Below are 23,413 nucleotides of genomic sequence, written 5' to 3' on the forward strand. Positions count from 1 at the left end.
TCTGTTCAGTCAAGACAGGGCCGACACTGGCAGGCAATGCTGTATGCTCAGTTCAGGCTCTTGCTTCAATCAGATCCGGATGATGATGAGTTCCAGTCTATTACCAACCTCTGAGCCTTTTATAGGTTTGAGTATGCCATAGGGTCAATAGGTTCAATTGATTACACCTAGGCCATTAGGTAATCATTCAGCTGATGATATTTAGATCACCAGTTTATTCATGAGCTAATGAACTGTTTTTAAAACATTACAAATCATTTCCTGAGTTGTCAACAAGCCCCGTAATGTCTAGTTTTATACATTACTTCCTCCTTTCAGAAAGCTGTTTGCCCACACACCTGTGGTATAGTTCCTCTTTGAAATCCCCCTCTGTCTGGTAAACAACTTTTAAACTGGCAAACAACTCCAAAGGTTAACTAAAGTTCAGTTTTACCAGCATCAGTATGCAAGGCTTGCCTTTAAAGCATAATTCTTTTAGATTTCATGTATGTATATAACATTAAGCAGCATATCATGTATTTATTCAATTAACAGCATATCAATCTAACATTAAGCACACCTACAAACACACAGCAGTTCAATGGCTTAGGGCATCAAAAATCAGGTAAACTGTGTGGATCCGTCACAGGCCACCCCTTGCACTAAGCAATGATCGCTGTGTGCTTCTAATAATGTGCAAAATTGACAGCATTTTATTGTATTTTTTCATGACCTTACAATAAATGCAGTAGGAAATTAAGCAGAACAACACTGAAACTATTGTGGTCAGTAATAAAGGGTGTAAAAGCAAATTAAACCAGGCAGAAGCCTTTGGTGACCACATAAAAATATCATACCAATGTGAAACAGACATGTCTTGAATTTCGTTTGCAATTTGAAGAATGGTACCTTTGTCTTTAATCATTTTAATTACAGTTTGATGCGCATCATGTAAAGTCTTATTCAGCAGGAGCAGTACAGCTTGCCCTTCCTGCTTAATTTGTTTAAAGTCCGGGTGGACTAGAGATGGCCATCTAAAAGTGTGCAATGGTTCTATGCTAGCATTTAATGTGATGTCCATCCATCTAGTCAATCTGATCAATTCCCCAGTACAAAAATCAATGATTGCATGTACATTACTTTTACAATGTGCTCCACTGTCTGTGATTGTTCCATCACTCCAAGCCAGCTTACAGGAGGATACTACACAAGCTGTGGTATCATTGAGTTGATAAATGTCTGTCCCATTCACTATATATCTATGCCAAGCACATTCTCCAGTCCCATTATGTAAACATGGATGAGGCTTTCTTTTAATTAGCATGCACACCCACCCTGGGGCCAGGTCTCACATCCTGCTAAATCAATGGGCATATCATTATAATCAATGAGATTAGATTCTATCTGAGGCACCCACCAATTACTTCCGAATTGAAAAGGCAATGCTACAAATGGACAAACTTGTTTTGTTCCCTTTTTACTAGCAAGATAATCAAAGATCAATATGCAAGAGTCATTTTCACATGTGAAATCTAATGGTTTTAACATGCTGAACAATTCTAGCACTACTTACAGTTTTACATCCTCTTGTATATCTTACTATATGTCCTAAACCATCAAATACAGTTGAACTGTTGTCCATAGCATATATCTCCAAATTTGGAGATCTGGTTTCTGCAGTGCTGTTTTCCCTTTGAAATTCGGCTATGCAGGAAGAATCTAATGGAGACTCAGCCAGAGAAAATCCTGATTCATTCAGTCTCTGATATAAGCCCCCAGCAGGATTGGCAGTGCATTTCTCTGGATGTCTGTCACAGTTTAATCTACAAACAGTTCTGATGTATTCTGTGCTGGTCAAATTTCATGTCAAGGTGGGTTTGGTAGTCACTGCAAACAACGCTCTTCTCAGCTTCCAGTAGAAGTCACCAGAGTATTGTCTCGTAACCACCCCTGGATTGGGTAGTTTACTTTTACTGTCACCGTCTGTTGTTTGGTCAGCCCCTCTACATGAATCAAGGCAGTATATACAGCCAGTACATGCTGTTTGAGAGGGCTGTATCTAGTCTGTGCTCTGGTCAGGATTTAGACCAAAATCCCAGTGGTCTTTTCTTTCCCACATCATTCTTTTGCCACAATCCCCAGGACATGACATTATTAGCAACAGTCACTTCCAAAATAAAAGGTTGCTGTGGGTCTATTGGACCCAGTCCTACACTTTGTTGCAAGGCTTTTTTCGCTTCCTCGAAGGCCATCTGCTGTTTAGGACCCCACTGAAAGTCACATTTTTTTCTAGTCACATAGTGAATAGGTCGTAAAACTTGCCCAAGGTGTGGTACAAATGCTCTCCAAAAGCCCATTGCTCCCAAAAAGGCTTGTGCCTGCTGTTTTGTTTTTGGGACTGCAATCTTTTGGATGCTTTTTAAGGCCGATGCAGGTATTTCTCTTTTTGCTCCATTCCATATCATACCCAGGAATTTCACTGATGTTCCCTGCTGTGTTTTATCCTCATTTATTGCCCACCCTCGGCTCTGAAGGTGTTCGATCACTGTTTTTAATGCAATGTCCACATCCGGCTTTTCTCCTGTAATCAGGACGTCATCAATGTAATGGAATACAGTCACTTTATTTAACTGCAACTTAGCCAGATCTCTGGCCACCAGCCCATGGCAAAGGGTTGGGCTGTGTAGATATCCTTGTGGAAGTACCTGGAAGGTATATTGCCTCCCCTCCCAGGTAAATGCAAATTGAGCCCTACTCTCTTCTGCTATAGGTATGGAGAAGAAAGCATTTGCCAAGTCCAAAACTGCATGGTACGGCCCAGCAGAAGAAGAAAGTCTCTCTACAATGGTAACAATGTCCGGCACTGCTGCAGTTAAAGGTGGAGCCACCTTATTCAAGCCCCGATAATCTACCGTCATACGCCAGGAACCATCAGGTTTTTTGACAGGCCACACCGGGCTATTAAATGGGCTCACAGTTGGTTCGAGTATGCCAACACGAAGTAATTCCTGGATTGTTTCAGTAATTTCTGAATGGCCCCCTGGAACACGATATTGTTTGATGTTGGTCACCACTTTTGGTGTGGGAATATGCAAAGGTTCCCACTTGGCATCACCTCGAACAACAGCCTTGACTGCATTGACTGAACAGTGCCGTACTCCAAATCTAAATGGCCCTACTGTAGTTTCTAAGGTCCTACCCTTTAGAACATCTATTCCTAAAATGTGTTCTGGTACAGGAGCTATCACGGCTACAATGGCACTAGGAATACCATCCCCAAAGGCTATTTTTACTTTGGTTTTGACACCTATCGTCTTTGCCCCCCCATATCCATCAATCTCCACAGACTGTCCACGAAATTTACGGGGGTTGCCTGCAAAAATAGTTATTTCTGATCCAGTATCTACTAAAGCCATTACGTGTTGTGGTCCTCCTCCAAAAAATGGTAAGAGGCACGTAGGCCGGGTCCCCAGGTGTAATGGCTCTAACTGTGCCTCTAGCTACTGGGGACCCGCCTTCTAGTCAATTTGCTTCCATTTTTCCATTGGGGTTCTCCACCTTCTCTCCCCAATCTCTTTCATCAGTAAACTCTCCCTCTGCCATTGTGCTAGCTCCTCATCAGTGGGGATGTCAGGATACAACTGATTCCACCCTTTCTTCCCTTCAGTGGTACTTCTGTTTGGGCTTTTTGCAGGGGTTTGTTTTCCTGAAAGATCTGATTCTCTTCCTTTCTGCTTCTGTTTCCATTTTTTGTATATTTCTTCTGTAGTTATTCCATCTATTTCTGCAGCTTCTACCCCCATCTTAGCAAATCTAGAAACATCTGTCTCCTTGTTACTTTTCACTACCCGTGCTTTTAACTTGTCTGTATTTGCCTTTCTGGCTTTCCTCTGCTCTTTCTCTTCTACCAGCTCTGCCAGCTGGTTTAAAGTAGACATTACATCCCATATCGGTTGGCCAATACACCCTGCCAAGGCAGCCATAAGCTGCCCTTTCCACCATTGTGGGGCATTTTTAATTAACTTATTCCTCATATTACCAGTAAAGATTTGTCCGTCTGGCCCTTTTGGAATATGCAACTCCCCATTTATCATTTCTAATGAGTAAATAGTTGCTAACATGGCCATTTCCTTAGCTGTTGGATTGCTTCAGCTATCATTTTCCAGGATTTGCACTCCTCTGCTACTGCTGTAGCATCCGCCAAGTGGCCCGAAGGCTGAGGCTAACCATACCACCAATGTATTGATATGGGGATCTTTATGGTCACAATTGTTCACTATCTGCTTCAGCCGGGGGTGAAATACTAAACAGGCACACTGGTGCATCTCTTCATCACTCAGTGACACCGCCTCTCCCCCTGTATCCCAGACCCGAAGAAACCAAGCCAAGAGGGACTCCCCAGGCTTTTGCTTATAAGTCTGAATTATCTTCAATAACTCTGTCTGGGAATAACTGCGCACCTCCACCCACTGGTGCGGTTGTCCCCCAGCATGTATTGAATTTTTCTCTACAATTGGTCGGGTACTCACTGATGGGGAATTTATTATTTCAAAGTCATCATTCATTTCATCAGAAGAAGGGAGATCTCCTTCCCATTCTTCAGGGTCAAACTCTGCCTTACATATCAAGGCACGCACTCTAGGCCTAGAGGGTGGGTGCTGTGAACCTCTCCCCTTCCATTGCCTGCGCTGCTGTATTACTCGAGTGGCCAGAGTCACTGAGTTAGTCTTCCAATGCTCTGCATCCTGTCCTACCTTAGCCAATTCCACATCTGCCTTCTCCAAGGCATCCCTATCCAATCGGTGGGTGTGTGCATGTTCTTTACATTGTTCTTCTAATTCTAGAACTTTTACTTTTAGATCTTCTACATCTTTGTCTAACTCCTGTATTGCTTCAAAGAACAGCCATCCAGCTGCTCCCACTCCCTCTTTCACCTTCTTTCCCTTATCCTCCAATTTTAAACCTGATAAGGCCTTTGCCAGCTCCTCAGGGTCTACTGGGTTTACTGGTGAGGACTTAGGGGAAGGTGGAGGTGAAACCTGACTCAATGCCCTAGCAAGGGGGTCCCATTTCCCAAACAATGCTGGAAATTCAACATTTGCCCCTCCCTTACTTTTGGCATCTACAGATTGTTTCTTATTTAACCCTACACCTAGGTGCTTAAATGGAAAAACATTGGCTGTTGTGACATATCTACTGCAAACCACAGATCCTGCCGACTACGCCAGCTGTTCTGGTCAGGTTACTAAATTCTGTGGTTAATACAGTATTAGAGATGACACAAGAGACCAAGGCTCAAACTTTAGCAATTTTATTATTAGCTTTTAACAATTAAGGTTTGTAACAAAAAACAATTGACTAGTCAATATGCAAAAACCTATCACATTAATATGCAAAACCTAACCTATGACCTATCACATTAACAATTATAAAACTGTTAAATCATGTACTTATGCAAAACCTAACCTATGACCTATCACATTAACAATTATAAAACTGTTAAATCATGTACTTACAAGCATATGCAAAAGAAAATCATCTTTGCCACTGATAGGGGACTCCAAACCTATTCAGTACAGCTATCTGTTCAGTCAAGACAGGGCCGACACTGGCAGGCAATGCTGTATGCTCAGTTCAGGCTCTTGCTTCAATCAGATCCGGATGATGATGAGTTCCAGTCTATTACCAACCTCTGAGCCTTTTATAGGTTTGAGTATGCCATAGGGTCAATAGGTTCAATTGATTACACCTAGGCCATTAGGTAATCATTCAGCTGATGATATTTAGATCACCAGTTTATTCATGAGCTAATGAACTGTTTTTAAAACATTACAAATCATTTCCTGAGTTGTCAACAAGCCCCGTAATGTCTAGTTTTATACATTACTTCCTCCTTTCAGAAAGCCGTTTGCCCACACACCTGTGGTATAGTTCCTCTTTGAAATCCCCCTCTGTCTGGTAAACAACTTTTAAACTGGCAAACAACTCCAAAGGTTAACTAAAGTTCAGTTTTACCAGCATCAGTATGCAAGGCTTGCCTTTAAAGCATAATTCTTTTAGATTTCATGTATGTATATAACATTAAGCAGCATATCATGTATTTATTCAATTAACAGCATATCAATCCAACATTAAGCACACCTACAAACACACAGCAGTTCAATGGCTTAGGGCATCAAAAATCAGGTAAACTGTGTGGATCTGTCACATCCACCAAACTGGTTTCCTTCTCTTACAGGAGTGAGTCTTGGTCTTGCTTGGGATGGCATGGTCCATGCATCCTTGTAGGTGCTCATAGAGTGCATTTGTAAAGGTTTCTGCATCTTGGGCAGCGTTATCCTTTAGCATAGGGGCTGTGAAACTTATCACGTATGTCTTAAGTAAGGGGAAGTTTGCTTTAGAAAAGATTTTGAAACGATTTTTACTGTGATTTCCTATTTTGGGGGTGGTGGTGGGGTGTGGACATCCAGAGTGATTAGTTTATGGTCTGATCTAACCAGTGACAGGTTGACCTCTGGCGTGGAATATACCTGTCACCTATGTTGGTGCTGACCAGGTCCAATATGTTTTCACCTCTGGTAGGGGAGTTTACCAGCTGATCCAGGGTATTTGAGTTGATGAATTCCAGGAAGTGCTGGTCCTGGGAATTTGTACTCAAATAGTTTTCCCAGTGAATGGTACGGTAATTGAAATCGCACAATATCAGGGTGTTCGGTAGGACCTTCATGTTTTCCAGTGTCTACAGAAAGGTGGAGTGGTGGTCCTGGGTCATGGAGGGTGATCTGTAGCAGGCCACAATTTGCATTGCAGATTTGCCCGATGTTAGTTGAACATGGATGATCTCAGAGGTATCATGCTGCGTCACTAACCTGGAGGTGTAGGTATCCTTGATGAATGATGAAAACAGAAACAGGTAGTCTCTCCACGATGAAAATATTCAGCTGATTCAATTATTTTCCATAAGAATCTTTATTCACAAGAAAAGAGAAATGAGCGTTTTCGTGTAGAAACCTCTACACTTTTTCAGATAAATAACCATATAGAGCTGATGAACTTAAATATCCCAGAAGGCGGGAACATTATACAATTAAGCATCTATTATTCAATCAAGCAGTAGTTGAACAAGGTGTTACTATAAAATTTAGATGGAAATCACACTGCCATAGAAGTTACCATGGCGAGGCTAAATGAACAAAGAGCTCCATTGTATATAAATATGGAACATTCCAGCCCTAAGACATATGACATAATTCTCATATTTTACCTGTTATATAAATCATCTGTTATGATGATAAATAACATCGTTTGTTTCCTAAAGCACATACAAAATTTAAAAAATATACTAAAAATATAAGCGACCAAAACCTAATATATGGTTATAAATCAAGTAAGGCAGGAAATAACCTATTCATAATGCTAAAAATAAAACATTTTGAATATCAACTGCATGTCTTACTATTAAAATAAATTAGCTGCATGGTGCTGTGAACTCAGCTATTAATTTTGATAACAAAATAAAATTAGCTTATATATAAAGTTCAACTCAGCTAAAATAATAGTTAATATTATACAGAATCCATTATATATAAAAAATATAATAAAATAAGCATTCAATAAAAAGCCAAAAATCAAACTGGTTTGAGAACAATCTTAAACGCAATCATAAAAAATCAACTCAAAAAGATACATAAAATAGTATTGGAAAACCAATAACAAATGCAAATCATTATGTTATAAAAATAGACAACCAACTAAGATGCTAATGTCAAAAAAACATAAAACCTATACTATTCAACAGCCATGGTGTAAATTCGATACAGACCTGAATATCATAATCTTCTATTCTCTAAGACTGGTTTCATAGAAATGAAACTGTTGAGACCTTGTGGTAAATGAGCCCCTAGCCTTAATATCCACTTTAGTTCAGTATTCGCTAATCAATTCATATTGTCACCACCCCTCTTATTTGGAATGACCATTTGTAGGACCCTAAAGCAGAACCCATGGTTCATATTAATCAGAGTATGTTTGGCAAGAGCATTTAGTTCATTGCCTTTTCCTGATATCATAAATATGATTGTAAATTCTATCTTTTAGCAACCTGGAAGTAAGACCAACATAAAATGCTTCACATTTGGTGCAGGTAGCTAAGTATATGAGATTTTTAGATTCACAGGTAGCAAAAAATGTAGGAGAAAAAACAAAATGCAGAGTAGGATGTTTATATATTTGTGTGGTAGTAATATACCTACATCTATTACAGTGACCACATGAGTGGGTGCCAAGCCTCTTATTAATAGTGACTAGGGGATAATGCATATAAAACAGGTCCTTGCAAAGAATCTGTTTTAGATTGTCACTGTTTTTAAAAGTAAATTTTGGATTAGTGCCTACCAGTTCTTTGGTGGAAGAGTCCATAATTAGGACATTCCAATTTTTAATCACTACTTGTTTTAATGATGATATGTCACTTGTATATTTGATAGTAAATGGTATATATTTACTTGTGAAATTATTTACAGATCTCATTACATAATCCTGTTTATTAGCATTACTAGGATATTTTTGTGTATCCTCTATGCCTAATATAGTGTGCTTTATATCTCTTACTAACTTGTTGTTATAACCCCTATCTATAAAAAGATGTTCCATATTATCAGCCTCAATCATTAGAGTATTAAAATCTTTACAAATTCTGGGAAGTCTTATAAATTGACTCTTAACTATCCCTTTGAAAACATGTCTGGGATGCATGCTGTCATAGCTTAAAAGTGTATTTTTCCAGATAGGTTTTCTATAAAGAGACGAAGTAATCAAACCAGTATCAGAAAAAGTGAGAGAAACATCTAAAAAGTTTATATTACTCTCAGAAACTTCCATGGTAAAATCTAGGAAGCTTGTGGTGGAATTTAAGTAATTTACAAATTGTTCAAATTCTGACTTAGTGCCCTCCCATACAATCAATATATCATCAACAAAATGTTTATATAGCTTGATCTTATTAAATTCTAGGGTATTAAATAGATGACTCTTTTCCCAGTATAGTACAGCTAAATTGGCGTACGTATTAGCACAGGGGGTGCCCATGGCAACCCCCCATTGTTGTAAATAATTTTTGTTGTGGAAGGTGAAGACATTATTATACAAGACTAATTCAAGTAATTGGCAGACCAATATCTGCTTATTATTGTCAAAATCAGAGTAACCCACCAATAGCTCTCTAACCGCTTCCAGACCATAATCATTGGGAATGGACGTGAATAAATTCTTAACGTCCAAAGTAATAAGTAAATACTTATTAGTATGTGTGTCAAAATATAGATCAGATAGACAATCTAGAAGCTGGTAAGTATCTTTGAGGATAGATGGTATTTTATCAACCACAGGTCTCAATATGGATTCAATATAATTAGATATAGTAGAAGTCACCCATCTCTCACCTGCCACTATAGGTCTCAAGGGGATGGGATAGGTCTCCTTATGAATCTTGGGTAACCCTTTTATAATGGGTATTACTGGATGTTCTATATAAAAATAATCGTAAATTTCTTTATTTATCTGTCTGCCCATAAGTAGATCATAAATATCATTATGAACAGTTGCAATTATTTTATTAACTTCTAAACATGAGATCTCCTTATATGTACTATTGTCAGAAAGCAGAGACTGCATGTTGTTAAAATAGTCAATAGTATTCAAGATGACTATAGCCCCCCCCCCTTGTCTGCTGGTTTGATGATGATGTCACTGCTTTTTTAATTTCTGTAATGAATCAAATTCAGCATTGTTCAGATTATAGAACAAGTCTCTATTACGCTTTGTGGAATAAAGAGAGTAAAAGTCATTCTCACATAATTTCTGAAAACATTCAATATGAGAGGGTAGAACGGGTGTAAAACAACTCTTTCTTTTAGGCATGTAGGATATAGAATCGTACTGTTCTGTATTTACTTGATCTTTAAAGAGCAATTTAAGTGAAACTGTGCGACAAAATAGTCTTAAATCAACTAGAGTGTCACTTAAGTAGCTTATTTGAGCTGGAACAAAATTAAGTCCCCTACTTAACAGACTAATGTCAGAGTCTGTTAAGGTGAACTTAGAAAAATTAAAAGTCAAATTCTTCAATTTCTTGTTCTCCTTGATTGGCCCGGTCTTTCCGTGGAGTATTTTCGCTTCCGTGGTCCCCGACTGCTGGAACGGCCTCTTGTCAGAGATTGTTTGATGGGATAAGGTAAAAAACGATTCTCTTCTGGAGTGAAAGTTTTCTGTCTGGCTCCTAAAGAAGTATCACCCTGATTCCTGATAAAGGCTTGTTGGTTGGGAGGGGGCATATCTACAATAGAGTCAAAATTCAAACCAGGATCGGACAAAGGTAAAACAGGTACATTCTCTTGTCTTCCTGTATTGGAGACTACAGATGAATAAGTAGTAGTGTGTACAGCCTGTGTACCAATGGCTGTAAGATGGGAGTGAGACTCATTCGATGCATTATTTACCATTTGTTGGTTATTATTGTTCCTCGGCCAAACAAAAATTTGGCCAGAAATAAAGTCATTGTGGTCTCTCTGAAGTTTCTTTTGCTTAGTTTGTTTCAAACGGTCACTGAAAAGGTGAACCTGAGAACGGATGTTGTCTATTCTTTTCACACAAAAATCAGAGGTAAAGCATTCTGTAATGTTGCTGTAAGTATTGTCAATTTAATTCTCAAATCAGTTTCAAGCGGAGAAAAATATTCTACAAGTAATTTCATGTAGTTAAACCCCAGTTCTATATTTAAGTCTTGCCATTTTTTAAGAAGAACCGGATGGCTTTCACCATAAGTCAGCATGCAGAATATCCGCATGCCTCTCGGTACAATACGGAAATGTAGGCAGGCTTCTAGATGTTGCCTCTGCCAAGCATACCATTGTAGTCTATAAAGATCATCTTCCAGTTCTTTGGACAAAACATAAAAATCAGTTAAATTCTCACCATTCGTAGGTGCAGGATTCATACTGTTGTTAGTAGATAGGTCCAGAGCCAATAAAGGGTTGGAAATCTGATGTAATAAATTGGTCCATATAGGTGTATTATCCCTCGTCTCTGGGCGATAGTCAAGTTCAATACTAGCAGGTTCCATCGCGTGTAAACAACTACAGCAAAAAATCAGGACAATCCAAAAAAGCACGTAAAAAACTGTAGCTGTAATACCAAGGAGGCTACCAGTCAAGATAAAAAAACAACTGATGAAAACAGAAACAGGTAGTCTCTCCACGATGAAAATATTCAGCTGATTCAATTATTTTCCATAAGAATCTTTATTCACAAGAAAAGAGAAATGAGCGCTTTCGCGTAGAAACCTCTACGCTTCTTCAGATAAATGACCATATAGAGCTGATGAACTTAAATATCCCAGAAGGCGGGAAAATTATACAATTAAGCATCTATTATTCAATCAAGCAGTAAGTTGAACAAGGTGTTACTATAAAATTTAGATGGAAATCACACTGCCATAGAAGTTAACATGGCGAGCTAAATGAACAAACAAACAAAGAGCTCCATTGTATATAAATATGGAACGTTCCAGCCCTAAGACATATGACATAATTCTCATATTTTACCTGTTATATAAATCATCTGTTATGATGATAAATAACATTGTTTGTTTCCTAAAGCACATACAAAATTTAAAAAATATACTAAAAATAGAAGCGACCAAAACCTAATGTATGGCTATAAATCAAGTAAGGCAGGAAATAACCTATTCATAATGCTAAAAATAATATCCTTGATGAATATGGATACACCCCCTCCTTTTGTGTTTCGGTCCGTGTTCTGTGGCCGAAACGTGTTGTATGAGTTGTAGCCCGGTAGTGCTGAGGTGCTCTCTGGAGCCTTGAACCAGGTTTCAGTTACTGCACAGATGTCGAAGTTCACCATACTGAGGAGTGCTTCGAGCACATGCATTTTGAGATTTAAACTCCTGGCGTTGAGTAGCATAACCCTCAGTTTTTTGCTAATTGTGCTGTTTACAGAGGTGGGTTTGACTTTTGAGCCTTGCCTAAAAAAGGCACTATGGGGGCAGCAAGAGCCTTGGCCACTATTCGAAAGCCTAGGGGGTGACAGGTGCAAGCCGTCTCCTGCGAAGCAATGAGGCTTGTTGAGCATGTTGTCCCAGGCTGACAGACACTGGATCCCCTTTGAATGACATCAGAAGCTTAGCCAATTGTTGAAATTGATCATTTTTTCTTTATATTGAGGTATCATTCTTGGTGAGGGCAGGATGCTACTCAGGGTCAGGGTCATACCTGCCTGGGATGCTTGATCAGAGAGCTTTTCCATGTCTTTTGTCATGTAGACCAGGGAGGTACATCTCAGGTCATTCACACCAACATGAACAATGACAGAGTCATATTTATACTTGTTCTGAAGTGACCTGAGTGCTCGTGTTATGTGGTGGATTCTGGCTCTCGACAGGCAGCTAACAGTAACCTTCTGCTTGTCCAGCCTAGTGGGTGGGACATCAGTGTGCCAGACTATAGAGTCACCTATTACTAGTGTGTTACGTATGTTATTTCACCTTAAGGGCTGTAATTGTGCTGCAAACTCATTTTGTGTTTTATGTGTTGTCTGGTTTGTGACAGGAAGTGCAAGTTGTTTGGATGCCTGCTTTGGAGGTCTCTGATGCTTTAGCAGGTTTTTATTTAGAGCCTCCTAGTATGATTTTGTGTATTTATGTGTATTTTTTGCCAGTGCAGTTTTAGTAGGTCTGTGTGCGGTTGGAGGTGTGGTGCAAGTGTTAACCTTCTCCACTTGACTGTCTGTTCCAGTCTTGGGTGGAGACAGCTTAACTTCCAGTTTGGCTGAATAATTGCATCTCTCACATATGTTAGTGTTTTGTGGTAGGAGGAGAGGGTTGTCTGTGTACATGAGGCAGTTGTAACATTGCCTCAGGATACCCAGATTCACCAGCTGGACTGGAGAGTACATCTGAAATTGCCCTTTGGTCATGCCTGAACAGTAGGGTGAGCTGCTTAGTCGCTTGGTTGGTGAGGGGTGAATAAAGAGCCTTGCCCTGCTGGCTAAATCAGTGTTAGGGTATATTAGTGCTTGCTATTAGGTCTGAGCAAGTGCTGGGCTGTAAGATGCTTTTTGAATGCTTAGGTTTGAGTTAGACTAGTTTCAAGAGAAAAACTGAAGAGGAGACTTAGTGGAGCCGGGAATAATTTAACCGTAGCTAACTGCCACTGACCGGTGCGCAAAACCGTGCAAATGCATTTTTTATAGTAGGGAAATGAAAGAGATAGAAATTAGCCCAAAATGGCCAATAAACTACTAACTTCTGGGTCACAAGTGAACAGAGAATCTTCCTTCTATCCAAGTAAGGTATGGGCAACTCAGAAACTAGTATCACAGCCCTGAATTCAGCACTAGCCTGAAAACTGGACTATACTAGCTTAGAAAGGTGGGAAACCAGGATTTTTTTGGTTGTTTTGTTTTTTTGAAAAGATAAGGCAAAAACAGTAAAAAATACACTTAAAACAGCTTTAAATGACTACAAACGACCAGAAAAGGCTATCACACTTTAGTGTGTAGCCTACAAGAGTTAAACAAATTATTTTAAAAAAAACAACTTTTTAAAAGTGCAGGCAGTCAAATAAGTACAACATGTGAAAAAACAAGCTTTTAAATCACAATAAACGCTGAAAATCTGCATTTAGGTGGAAAACAGTTAAGTACAGCAAGAAAGTACAGAAAACTGATACTTAATCACTCCAAAGTCTCTCTTCTAAGGTAGAAGACTTGTATCAGTTTAAGGCTTTCTAGTGCTACCCAATAAGTTAGTTACAGGAAAGATGGGAAACAAGTGCAGATGTGGTCTTTTAAACGAGAAAGTTGAAAGAGAAGGAAAAACTGTCCAAATGGTCAATAAACTACAATTTCTGGGCCAAGAACCTCTCCTCTCGTGGTAGACAAGCTACCTGGTGCTTACCACTCCCAATGATAAGCTAGAAGGCTTTCTTCCAACACAGAAAGGCTTGCGGGGTTCAGAAGCTTACCAACAGTCCTGGATACAGCAGCTCTGTATCTGGACTAGGCTAGTTACAGGAAAGGTGGGAAACAAGCGCAAGTGCGGCTTTTAAACCAGAACATTGAAAGAGATGGAAAAAAACTGCCCAAACGGCCAATAGCTACAGTTTCTGGGCCAGGAACCACTTTTCTTGTGGTAGACAGGCTACCTAATGCTTACCACTTCCACTGATAAGCTAGAAGGCTTCCCTCCAACACAGAAAGGCTTGGGGAGCTCAGAAGTTTACTAACAATCTTGGATACAGCAACTCTGTAATCGGGCTAGGATAGTTATAGGAAAGGCGGGAAACAGGCACAAGTGCGGCTTTCAAACCAGAAAAATGAAAGAGATGGAAAAAAACTGCTCAAACAGACAATAGCTGCAATTTCTGGGCCAGGGACCACTCCTCTTGTGGTAGATAGGCTACCTGATGAGGCTTCCCCTCCAACATGGAAAAGCTTGGGGGGCTCAGCAGCTTTCAAAGAGCCCTGGATGCAGCAAATCTGTACCTGGACTAGACTAGTAACAGGAAAGGCAGGAAACAAGTGCAAACACAGACTTTTAAATCAGAAGGTAGAAAGAGATGGAAAAGCTTCCCAAACGGCCAATAAACTATTAATTCTGGGCAAGAAACCACTCCTCCTGTGGTAGATAGCTTACCTAGTGCTTACCACTCCCACAGTTAAGCTAGAAGGCTTCTCTCCAACACAGTAGGGCTGGGGGGGGGGGGGCTCAGAAGCTTGCCAACAGTCCTAAATACAGAAAATCTGTACCTGGACTTCACTAGTTACAGGAAAGGCAGGGATGAAAAGCGAAACAGGCTTTTAACCAGAAAGTAGAAAGAGATGGAAAAACTGCCCAAACGGCCAATGAACTACAATTTCAGGGCCAAAACCCACTCTTCCCATTGTAGATAGGCTGCCTACTGCTTACCACTCCCACTGATAAGCTAGAAGGCTTCCCTCCAACACAGAAAGGCTTGTGGGGCTTACAAGCTTACCAACAGTCCTGGATACAGCAAGTCTGTATCTGGACTTGTCTAGTTACAGGAAAGGCAGGAAACAATTTATTTATTTATTTTATTTATTTCCAGTTTGATTACCGGGGAAGTCCACTGGGCCAGAATGTACCCATTTTCAGTGGAGGCCCGGGGAGAAAAGCTCCAAAAGCAAAGCAAATACAATCTAAGTTACATAGTGTAAAAGGTAGTAATAAAATATATACATTTGTAATTACATTACATTGATACAGTTAGTAAAATAGCAAATACACACAGTATACTTCAAAAAACATCATTCAGGAAGGTAGATACAATAGATTTAGTAGTTTCCTTCAAGTAGCAGGTTTGACTGTATGAGAAGAAGGTCTAAGGTTACATGCTATGTAAAAGGTAGTAATAAAATATATACATTTGTAATTACATTACATTGATACAGTTAGTAAAATAGCAAATACACGCAGTATACTTCAAAAAACATCATTCAGGAAGGTGGATACAATAGATTTAGTAGTTTCCTTCAAGTAGCAGGTTTGACTGTATGAGAAGAAAGTCTAAGGTTACATGCTATTTACACTATTTACATATGAGGAGTAGAGAGAGAGAAAGTACATAAACTGAGAGTAGATTAAAGTTTGATCAAGCAGTGATCGAGAGAGAAAAAAGAAGAAAAAAAATAGTATTAGGGTAGAGTAAAGAGAAAGCATATAGAGGGTTCAAGGGGTATTTATTTAGATTTATGTAGGATGTAAGCAGGTACACTTATGTTTAGAGGACAAGTAAGAGAAAAGTTGGATTTTGAAGGCTTCAGTGTTAGATGTTGTTCTAAGAGAAGAAGGGAGAGAGTTCCATTTCCTGCCAAGAGAGTAGTAGAGAAGGAGTTGGCCAGCAGGGCGATTGGGTTTGTGGATGGCGATTAAATTTTGGTGTTCAGATCTTAGAGATCTGTTTGGGGTATATGGCAGGGATATGGCAGGAAACAAGCTTAGGATTTTTTTTTTTTACAGAAAAGCAGCTAAAACAGCAGTAAATATAATTCAAATTGTAGTGCAGGCCAGCACACCCGAGTGTGTAGCAACACTACGGCAAATACAGTTCAAATAAAAGGCAATTAAATTAACAAATGACTAAAAAACAAGTGCAGAAGGCAGTAAATTAGAAGGCTACTAACAAGCAGTAATTAGTGCAGGGTAAGAGCGACTGAACAGCTAACAGCACACAGAAGAGCAACTAAGACAGTTACAGTAAGAGCAGCTGAATAAAATATACAGATTTATTTTGAGGGAGGGAACAGAGCAGCATAAAGATGCTACAGGGGTTGTCCTTCCCAGATGCTCTCTTTGTACACAGTAGGAGTGCCTGAAACCAGAATATGATCTCACTGCACTCAGCTGAGTGAGAAAATGAGATGGGCCCAGAAAGAGTATCCAAATACAAATCTACAATAGGGGAGGGCAATTTCAAAGCCACCAACACTAATACCAAAAGAAGAACAGGGAGGGTAGGGTGGGTGGGGAACTAACTGTAGAGAGACAGCCACAACTTCAGTTGAGTTAATATTTAGTGAAAAACACAAATAAATAAATTAAATACAGTATTATATGCAAAAGGGCAGATAAAAGTGTATTTAAATTCATTTATACGTCCAGCTGATTTCAGGTAGCTGTTAGCCGGCCAAAGATCTGATATTAAGCAGAGATAACTCAAAATGTGCGACTTATATAACGCAAGAATGTCAGTGATGAGCTGAAACTAACCCGCACTGCTATCAATGGCTGCACAGAAATTCTAAAAAGTACTCTGTAGAGAGACAGCCACAACTTCATTTGAGTTAATATTCAGTGAAAATCACAAATAAATAAATTAAATACAGTACTATATGCAAAAGAGGAGATAAAAGTGTACTTAAAATCACGTATACATCCAGCTGATTTTAGGTAGATGATAGCTGGCCAAAGCTCTGATATTAAGCAGAGATAACTCAAAATGTACCACTTATATAAGGCAAGAATGTCAGTGATGAGCGGAAACTACCCGCCACTGCTATCAATGGCTACACAGAAATTCGAAAAAATACTCAGTAGAGAGACAGCCACAACTTCAGTTGAGTTAATATTCAGTGAAAAACACAAATAAATAAATTAAATACAATACAATATGCAAAAGAGCAGATAAAAGTGTACTTAAATTCACTTATACGCCCATCTGATTTCAGGTAGATGTTATCCAGCAAAAGCTCTGATATTAAGCAGAGATAACTCAAAATATACCACTTATATAAGGCAAGAATGTCAGTGATGAGCTGAAACTACCCCCTGCTGCTATTAATGGCTACACAGAAATTTTAAAAAGTACTCTGTACAGAGACAGCCACAACTTCAGTTGAATTAATATTCAGTGAAAAACACAAATACATAAATTAAATACAGTACTATATGCAAAACAGCAGATAAAAGTATACTTAAATTCACTTATACGTCCAGCTGATTTCAGGTAGATGTTAGCTGGCCAAAGCTCTGACATTAAGCATTCATCTGCTCTTACTGTAACTGTCTTAGTTGCTCTTCTGCGTGCTATCTGTTCAGTCACTCTTATTCTGCACATATTACTGCTTGTTAGTAGCCTTCTAATTTACTGCCTTCTGCACTTGTTTTTTAGTCATTTGTTAATTTAATTGCATTTATTTGAACTGTATTTGCCGTAGTGTTGCTACACACTCAGGTGTGCTGGCCTGCACTACAATTTGAATTGTATTTACTGCTGTTTTAGCTCCTTTTCTGTAACAAAACAAAAAAAAATTCTGAGCTTGTTTCCTGCCTTTCCTGTAACTAGACAAGTCCAGATACAGACTTGCTGTATCCAGGACTGTTGGTAAGCTGCTGAGCCCCCCAAGCCTTTCTGTGTTGGAGAGAAGCCTTCTAGCTTATCAGTGGGAGTGGTAAGCTCTAGGTAGCCTATCTACCACAGGAAGAGGGGGGTTTGGCCTTGAAATTGTAGTTCGTTGGCTGTTTGGGCATTTTTTTTTCCATCTCTTTCTACTTTCTGGTTAAAAGCCCGTTTTGCGTTTGGTCCCCAACTTTCCTATAACTAGTGTAATCCAGGTACAGATTTGCTGTATCCAGGACTGTTGGTAAGATTCTGAGCCTCCCAAGCCCTTCTGTGTTGGAGAGAAGCCTTTTAGCTTATCAGTGGAAGTGGTAAGCACTAGGTAACCTATCTACCACAGGAGGAGTGGTTTCTGGCCCAGAAATTATAGTTTATTGGCCATTTGGGAAGCTTTTCCATCTCTTTCAACCTTCTGATTTAAAAGTCTGTGTTTGCACTTGTTTCCTGCCTTTCCTGTTACTAGTCTAGTCCAGGTACAGATTTGCCTTATACAGGACTCTTTGTAAGCTTCTGAGCCCCCCCAAGCCTTTCTGTGTTGGAGGGAAGCCTTCTAGCTTATCAGTGGGTGTGGTAAGCATCAGGTAGACTATCTACCACAAGAGGAGTGGTCCTGCCCCAGAAATTGTAGCTACTGGCCGTTTGAGCAGTTTTTTCCATCTCTTTCAACTTTCTGGCTTGAAAGCCGCACTTGTGCCTCTTTCCCACCTTTCCTATAACTAGCCTAGTCCAGTTACAGAGTTGCTGTATCCAGGATTGTTAGTAAGCTTCTAAGCCCCCAAGCCTTTCTGTGTTGGAGAAAAGCCTTCTAGCTTATCAGTGGGAGTGGTAAGCACTAGATAGCCTATCCTCCATGGGAAGACTGAGTTCTGGCCCAGAAACTGTAATTTATTTGGCTGTTTGGGCAGTTTTTCATCTCTTTCAACTTGCTGGCTTAAAAGCCTACGTTTGTACTTGTTCCCCACCTTTCCTGTAACTAGTCCAGTCCAGGTAGAGATTTTCTGTATTCCAGGACTCTTTGTAAGTTTCTGAGCCCCCCAAGCATTTATGTGTTGGAGGGAAGCCTTCTAGCTTACCATTGGGAGTGGTAAGCATTAGGTAGCCTATCTACCACAAGAGAAGTGGTTCCTGGCCCAGAAATTGTAGCTATTGGCCGTTTGGGCAGTTTTTTTCCATTTCTTTCAACGTTCTGGTTTAAAAGCCGCACTTGCGCTTGATTCCCACCTTTCCTGTAACTAACCTAGTCCAGATACAGAGTTGCTGTATCCAGAACTGTTAGTAAGCTTCTAAGCCCCGCAAGCCTTTCTGTGTTGGAAGACAGCCTTCTAGCTTATCAGTGGGAGTGGTAAGCTCTAGGTAGCCTGTCTACCATGAGAGGAGAGGTTCTTGGCCCAGAAATAGTAGTTTATTGACCATTTGGACAGTTTGTCCATCTCTTTCAACCCTCTGGTTTAAAAGACCACATCTGCGCTTGTTTCCCATCTTTCCTGTAACTAACCTACTGGGTAGCATTAGAAACCCTTAAACTGATACAAGCCTTCCAGCTTAGGAGAGATACTTTGGAGTGATTAAGTATCAGTTTTCTGTACTTTCTTTCTGTACTTAACTGTTTTCTGCCTAAATGCAGATTTTGCAGCATTTATTGTGATTTAAAAGCTTGGTTTTTTCACATATTGTACTTATTTGACTGCCTGCACTTTTAAAAAGTTGCTTTTTGTTTAAATAATTTAACTGTTGTAGGCTACACACTAAAGTGCAATAGCATTTTCTGATTGTTTGCATTCATTTAAAGCTGTTTCAGTTGTATTTTTTACTGTTTTTGCCTTATCTTTTCAAAAAAACAAAAAAAAAACAAAAAAAAAATATTCCTTGTTTCCTGCCTTTTCTAAGCTAGTATAGTCCAGTTTTCAGGCTAGTACTGAATTCAGGGTCTGATACTAGTTTCTGAGTTGCCCGTACCTTACTTGGATAGAAGGAAGTTTCTCTGTTCACCTGTGAGAGAGGGGAGCTTTGAACAACCTATCTGTCCCTGGAGGAGTGGTTCCATCCCAGAAGTTAGTAGTTTATTGGCCATTTTGGGCAAATTTCTATCTCATTAATTTCCCTACTATAAAAAACACATTTGCACGGTTTTACGCACCGGTCAGTGCGAGTTAGCTATGGTTAAATTATTCCCGGCTCCACTAAGTCTCTTCTTCAGTTTTTCCCTTGAAACTAGTCTAACTCTCAACCTAAGCACTCAAAAAGCATCTTACAGCCCAGCATTAGCTCAGACCTAATAGCAAGCACTAATATACCCTGACATTGATTGGCCAGCAGGGCAAGGATCTTTATTCACCCCTCTCCAACCAAGCAACTAAGCAGCTCACCCTACTATTCAGGCATGACCAAAGGGCAACTTCAGGTGCACTCTCCAGTCCAGCTGGTGAATCTGGGTATCCTGAGGCAATGTTACAACTGCCTCATGTACACAGACAACCCTCTCCTCCTACCACAAAACACTAACATATGCGAGAGATGCAATTATACAGCCAAACTGGAAGCTAAGCTGTCTCTTCCCAAGACTGGAACAGACAGTCAAGAGGAGAAGGTTAACACTTGCACCACAACTCCAGCCGCACACAGACCTACTAAAACAGCACTGGCAAAAACTACACAAAATCATACTCGGAGGCTCTAAATAAAAACATGCAAAAGTATCAGAGACCTCCAAAGCAGACACCCAAACAACCTGCAATTCCGGTTACAAACCAGACAACACATAAAACACAAAATCAGTGTGTCATACAATCACAGCCCTTAAGGCGAAATAACATATCTAACACACTAGTAATAGGTGACTCTATAGTCAGGCACACTGCCATCCCACTTACTAAGCTGGACAAGCAGAAGGTTACTGTTAGCTGCCTGTCGGGAGCCAGAATCCGCCACATAACACAAGCACTCAGGTCACTCCAGAACAAGTATAAATATGACTCTGTCATTGTTCATGTTGGTGTGAATGAAGTGAGATGTACCTCCCTGGACTACATGAAAAGAGACATGGAAGAGCTCTCTGATCATGCAGCCCAGGCTGGTATGACCCTCACCAAGAATGCTACCTCAGTATAAAGAAATAATGATCAATTTCAATAATTGGCTAAGCTTCTGGTGTCATTCAAAGGGATCCAGTGTCTGTCAGCCCGGGACGACATGCTGGACAAGCCGTGTTGCTTCGCAAGAGATGACTTGCACCGGTCACCCCTAAGCTTTCGAATAGTGGCCAAGGCTCTTGCTGCCCCCATAGTACCTTTTTTAGACAAGGCTCAAAAGTCAAACCCACCTCCTTAAACAGCACAATTAACAAAAAATGGAGGTTTATGCTACTCAACACCAGGAGTTTAAATCTCAATATACACGCACTCAAAGCACTCCTCAGTATGGAGAACGTCGACATCTGTGCAGTAACTGAAACCTGGTTCATGGCTCCAGAGACCACCCCAGCACTATTGGGCTACAACTCGTACCACACGTTTCGGCCACAGAACACGGACCGAAACACAAAAGGAGGGGGTGTATCCATATTCATCAAGGATACCTACACCTCCAGGTTACTGGCGCAGTATGATACCTCTGACATCATCCATGTGCAACTAACATCGGGCAAATCTGCAATGCAAATTGTGGCCTGCTACAGATCACCCTCCATGACCCAGGACCACCAATCCACCTCTCTGGAGACACTGGAAAACATGAAGATCCTACCAATCACCCTGATATTGGGCGATTTCAAGTACCCTATCATTCACTGGGAAAACTACTCGAGTACAAATTCCCAGGCCCAGCGCTTTATGGAATTCATCAACTCAAATGCACTGGATCAGCTGGTAAACTTCCCTCCCAGAGGTGAAAACATATTGGACCTGGTCATCACCAACATGGGCGACAGGTGTTCCACACCGGTGCTCAACCCGTCACTGCTTAGATCAGACCATAAACTAATCACTCTAGATGTTCACACCCCACCACCACCCCCAACTAAGAAAGCCACAGTAAAAAACTTTTCTAAAGCAAACTTCACCTTACTTAAGACAGAGGTGGTAAGTTTCACAGTCCCCACGCTAAAGGATAATGCTGCCCAAGATGCAGAAACCTTTACAAATGCACTCTATGAGAACCTACAAGGATGCATGGATCATGCCATCCCTAGCAAAACCAAGACTCACTCTTTTAAGAGAAGGAAACCAGTTTGATGGACCCCCTGCAATAAACAGGCTATACAATAGAAGGAGGAAACTAGTTCAGAAAAAAAGCAAATCCCAAGAAGGAAAGATGTCCCTGATCAGTATCAGTAAGAAATTGAGGTCCCTCATGAAATCATCCAAGACTAACTTTGAAAGAAAAATAGCCAAGGATTCAAAAGATAAACACAAAGCCTTCTTTAGCTATGTTATGAATCTAAGTGCCAACTCGCAGATATGCACTGAACTAGTGCAAAATAGCACAAAATATTCTGAACCTACTGATATTGCCAACATCCTGGCTGATAGATTCAGTGCAAACTTCACCCCCTCTCACCTCCAAAAGGGCCCACAACAATACCGGAAAAGTGTAGTGTCCCAAAAATCACAGATGCACAGGTGAAAACAGCCCTTTCAAAAGCCAAAAACAGCATCAATGGTACCAGATGGTGTCCCAGGCTGCATCTTGCACGAACTACAGAATGAACTAACCCCCCCACCTAAACACGCTGTTCAACCTCAGCCTCTCCACAGACTACATGCCCATAGAATGATGCACAGCAATAGTTATTCCTCTCCACAAAGGAAGGGGCCACAACCAACCCTGGTAACTATTGCCCCATAAGCCTGACTAGCCTGGTCTGCAAGGCTATGGAGGGCATCATCATGGAACTCATTAACAAAGACATTGGGAACCTCCAAACACTTGAGCCGACCCAGTTCTGCTTTGTTAAGGGCAGATCATGCCTACTAAACCTGGTTGACTTCTTCGAGACAGTCACCAGGGCCATAAACGAGGGAAAGGTGGTTCACACAGCCTACCTTGACCTCGCCAAGGCTTTCGACACCATTTTCCACTCGGGTATTACAGAAAAACTCACCAGTCCGAACATAAACCCCTACATCATGAGATAGGTTACAACCGACTGGCTTACAGACAGAACTCACACTGTAAGAATAGTGGGCTCCAGGTCCGACTCTAAACCAGTCACAAGTGGTGTCCCACAAGGCTCGGTCCTGGGACCCCTACTGTTCAGCATATACTTCTCAGAAGTACAGGCAAACACAGGAGGACTATGGCTAACCAAATTCGCCGATGACTGCAAACTAGGAGCCATAATTGACACACCGGCTGACACGGATATCCTCCAAAAGGGCCTTACTGAGACGGACACCAGTGTCAAAGTCATTGCCTCAAGCTAAATGCCAAAAAATGCATAGTCATCCCGTTTTGGAAAAACAAAACACCCCCAAATTACCACATAGGTGGCAGCCCCCTTAATA

Source organism: Protopterus annectens, chromosome 9.part0 (assembly GCF_019279795.1).
Source record: "Protopterus annectens isolate FY-2018-M chromosome 9.part0, PAN1.0, whole genome shotgun sequence".
NCBI lineage: Eukaryota > Metazoa > Chordata > Ceratodontiformes > Protopteridae > Protopterus > Protopterus annectens.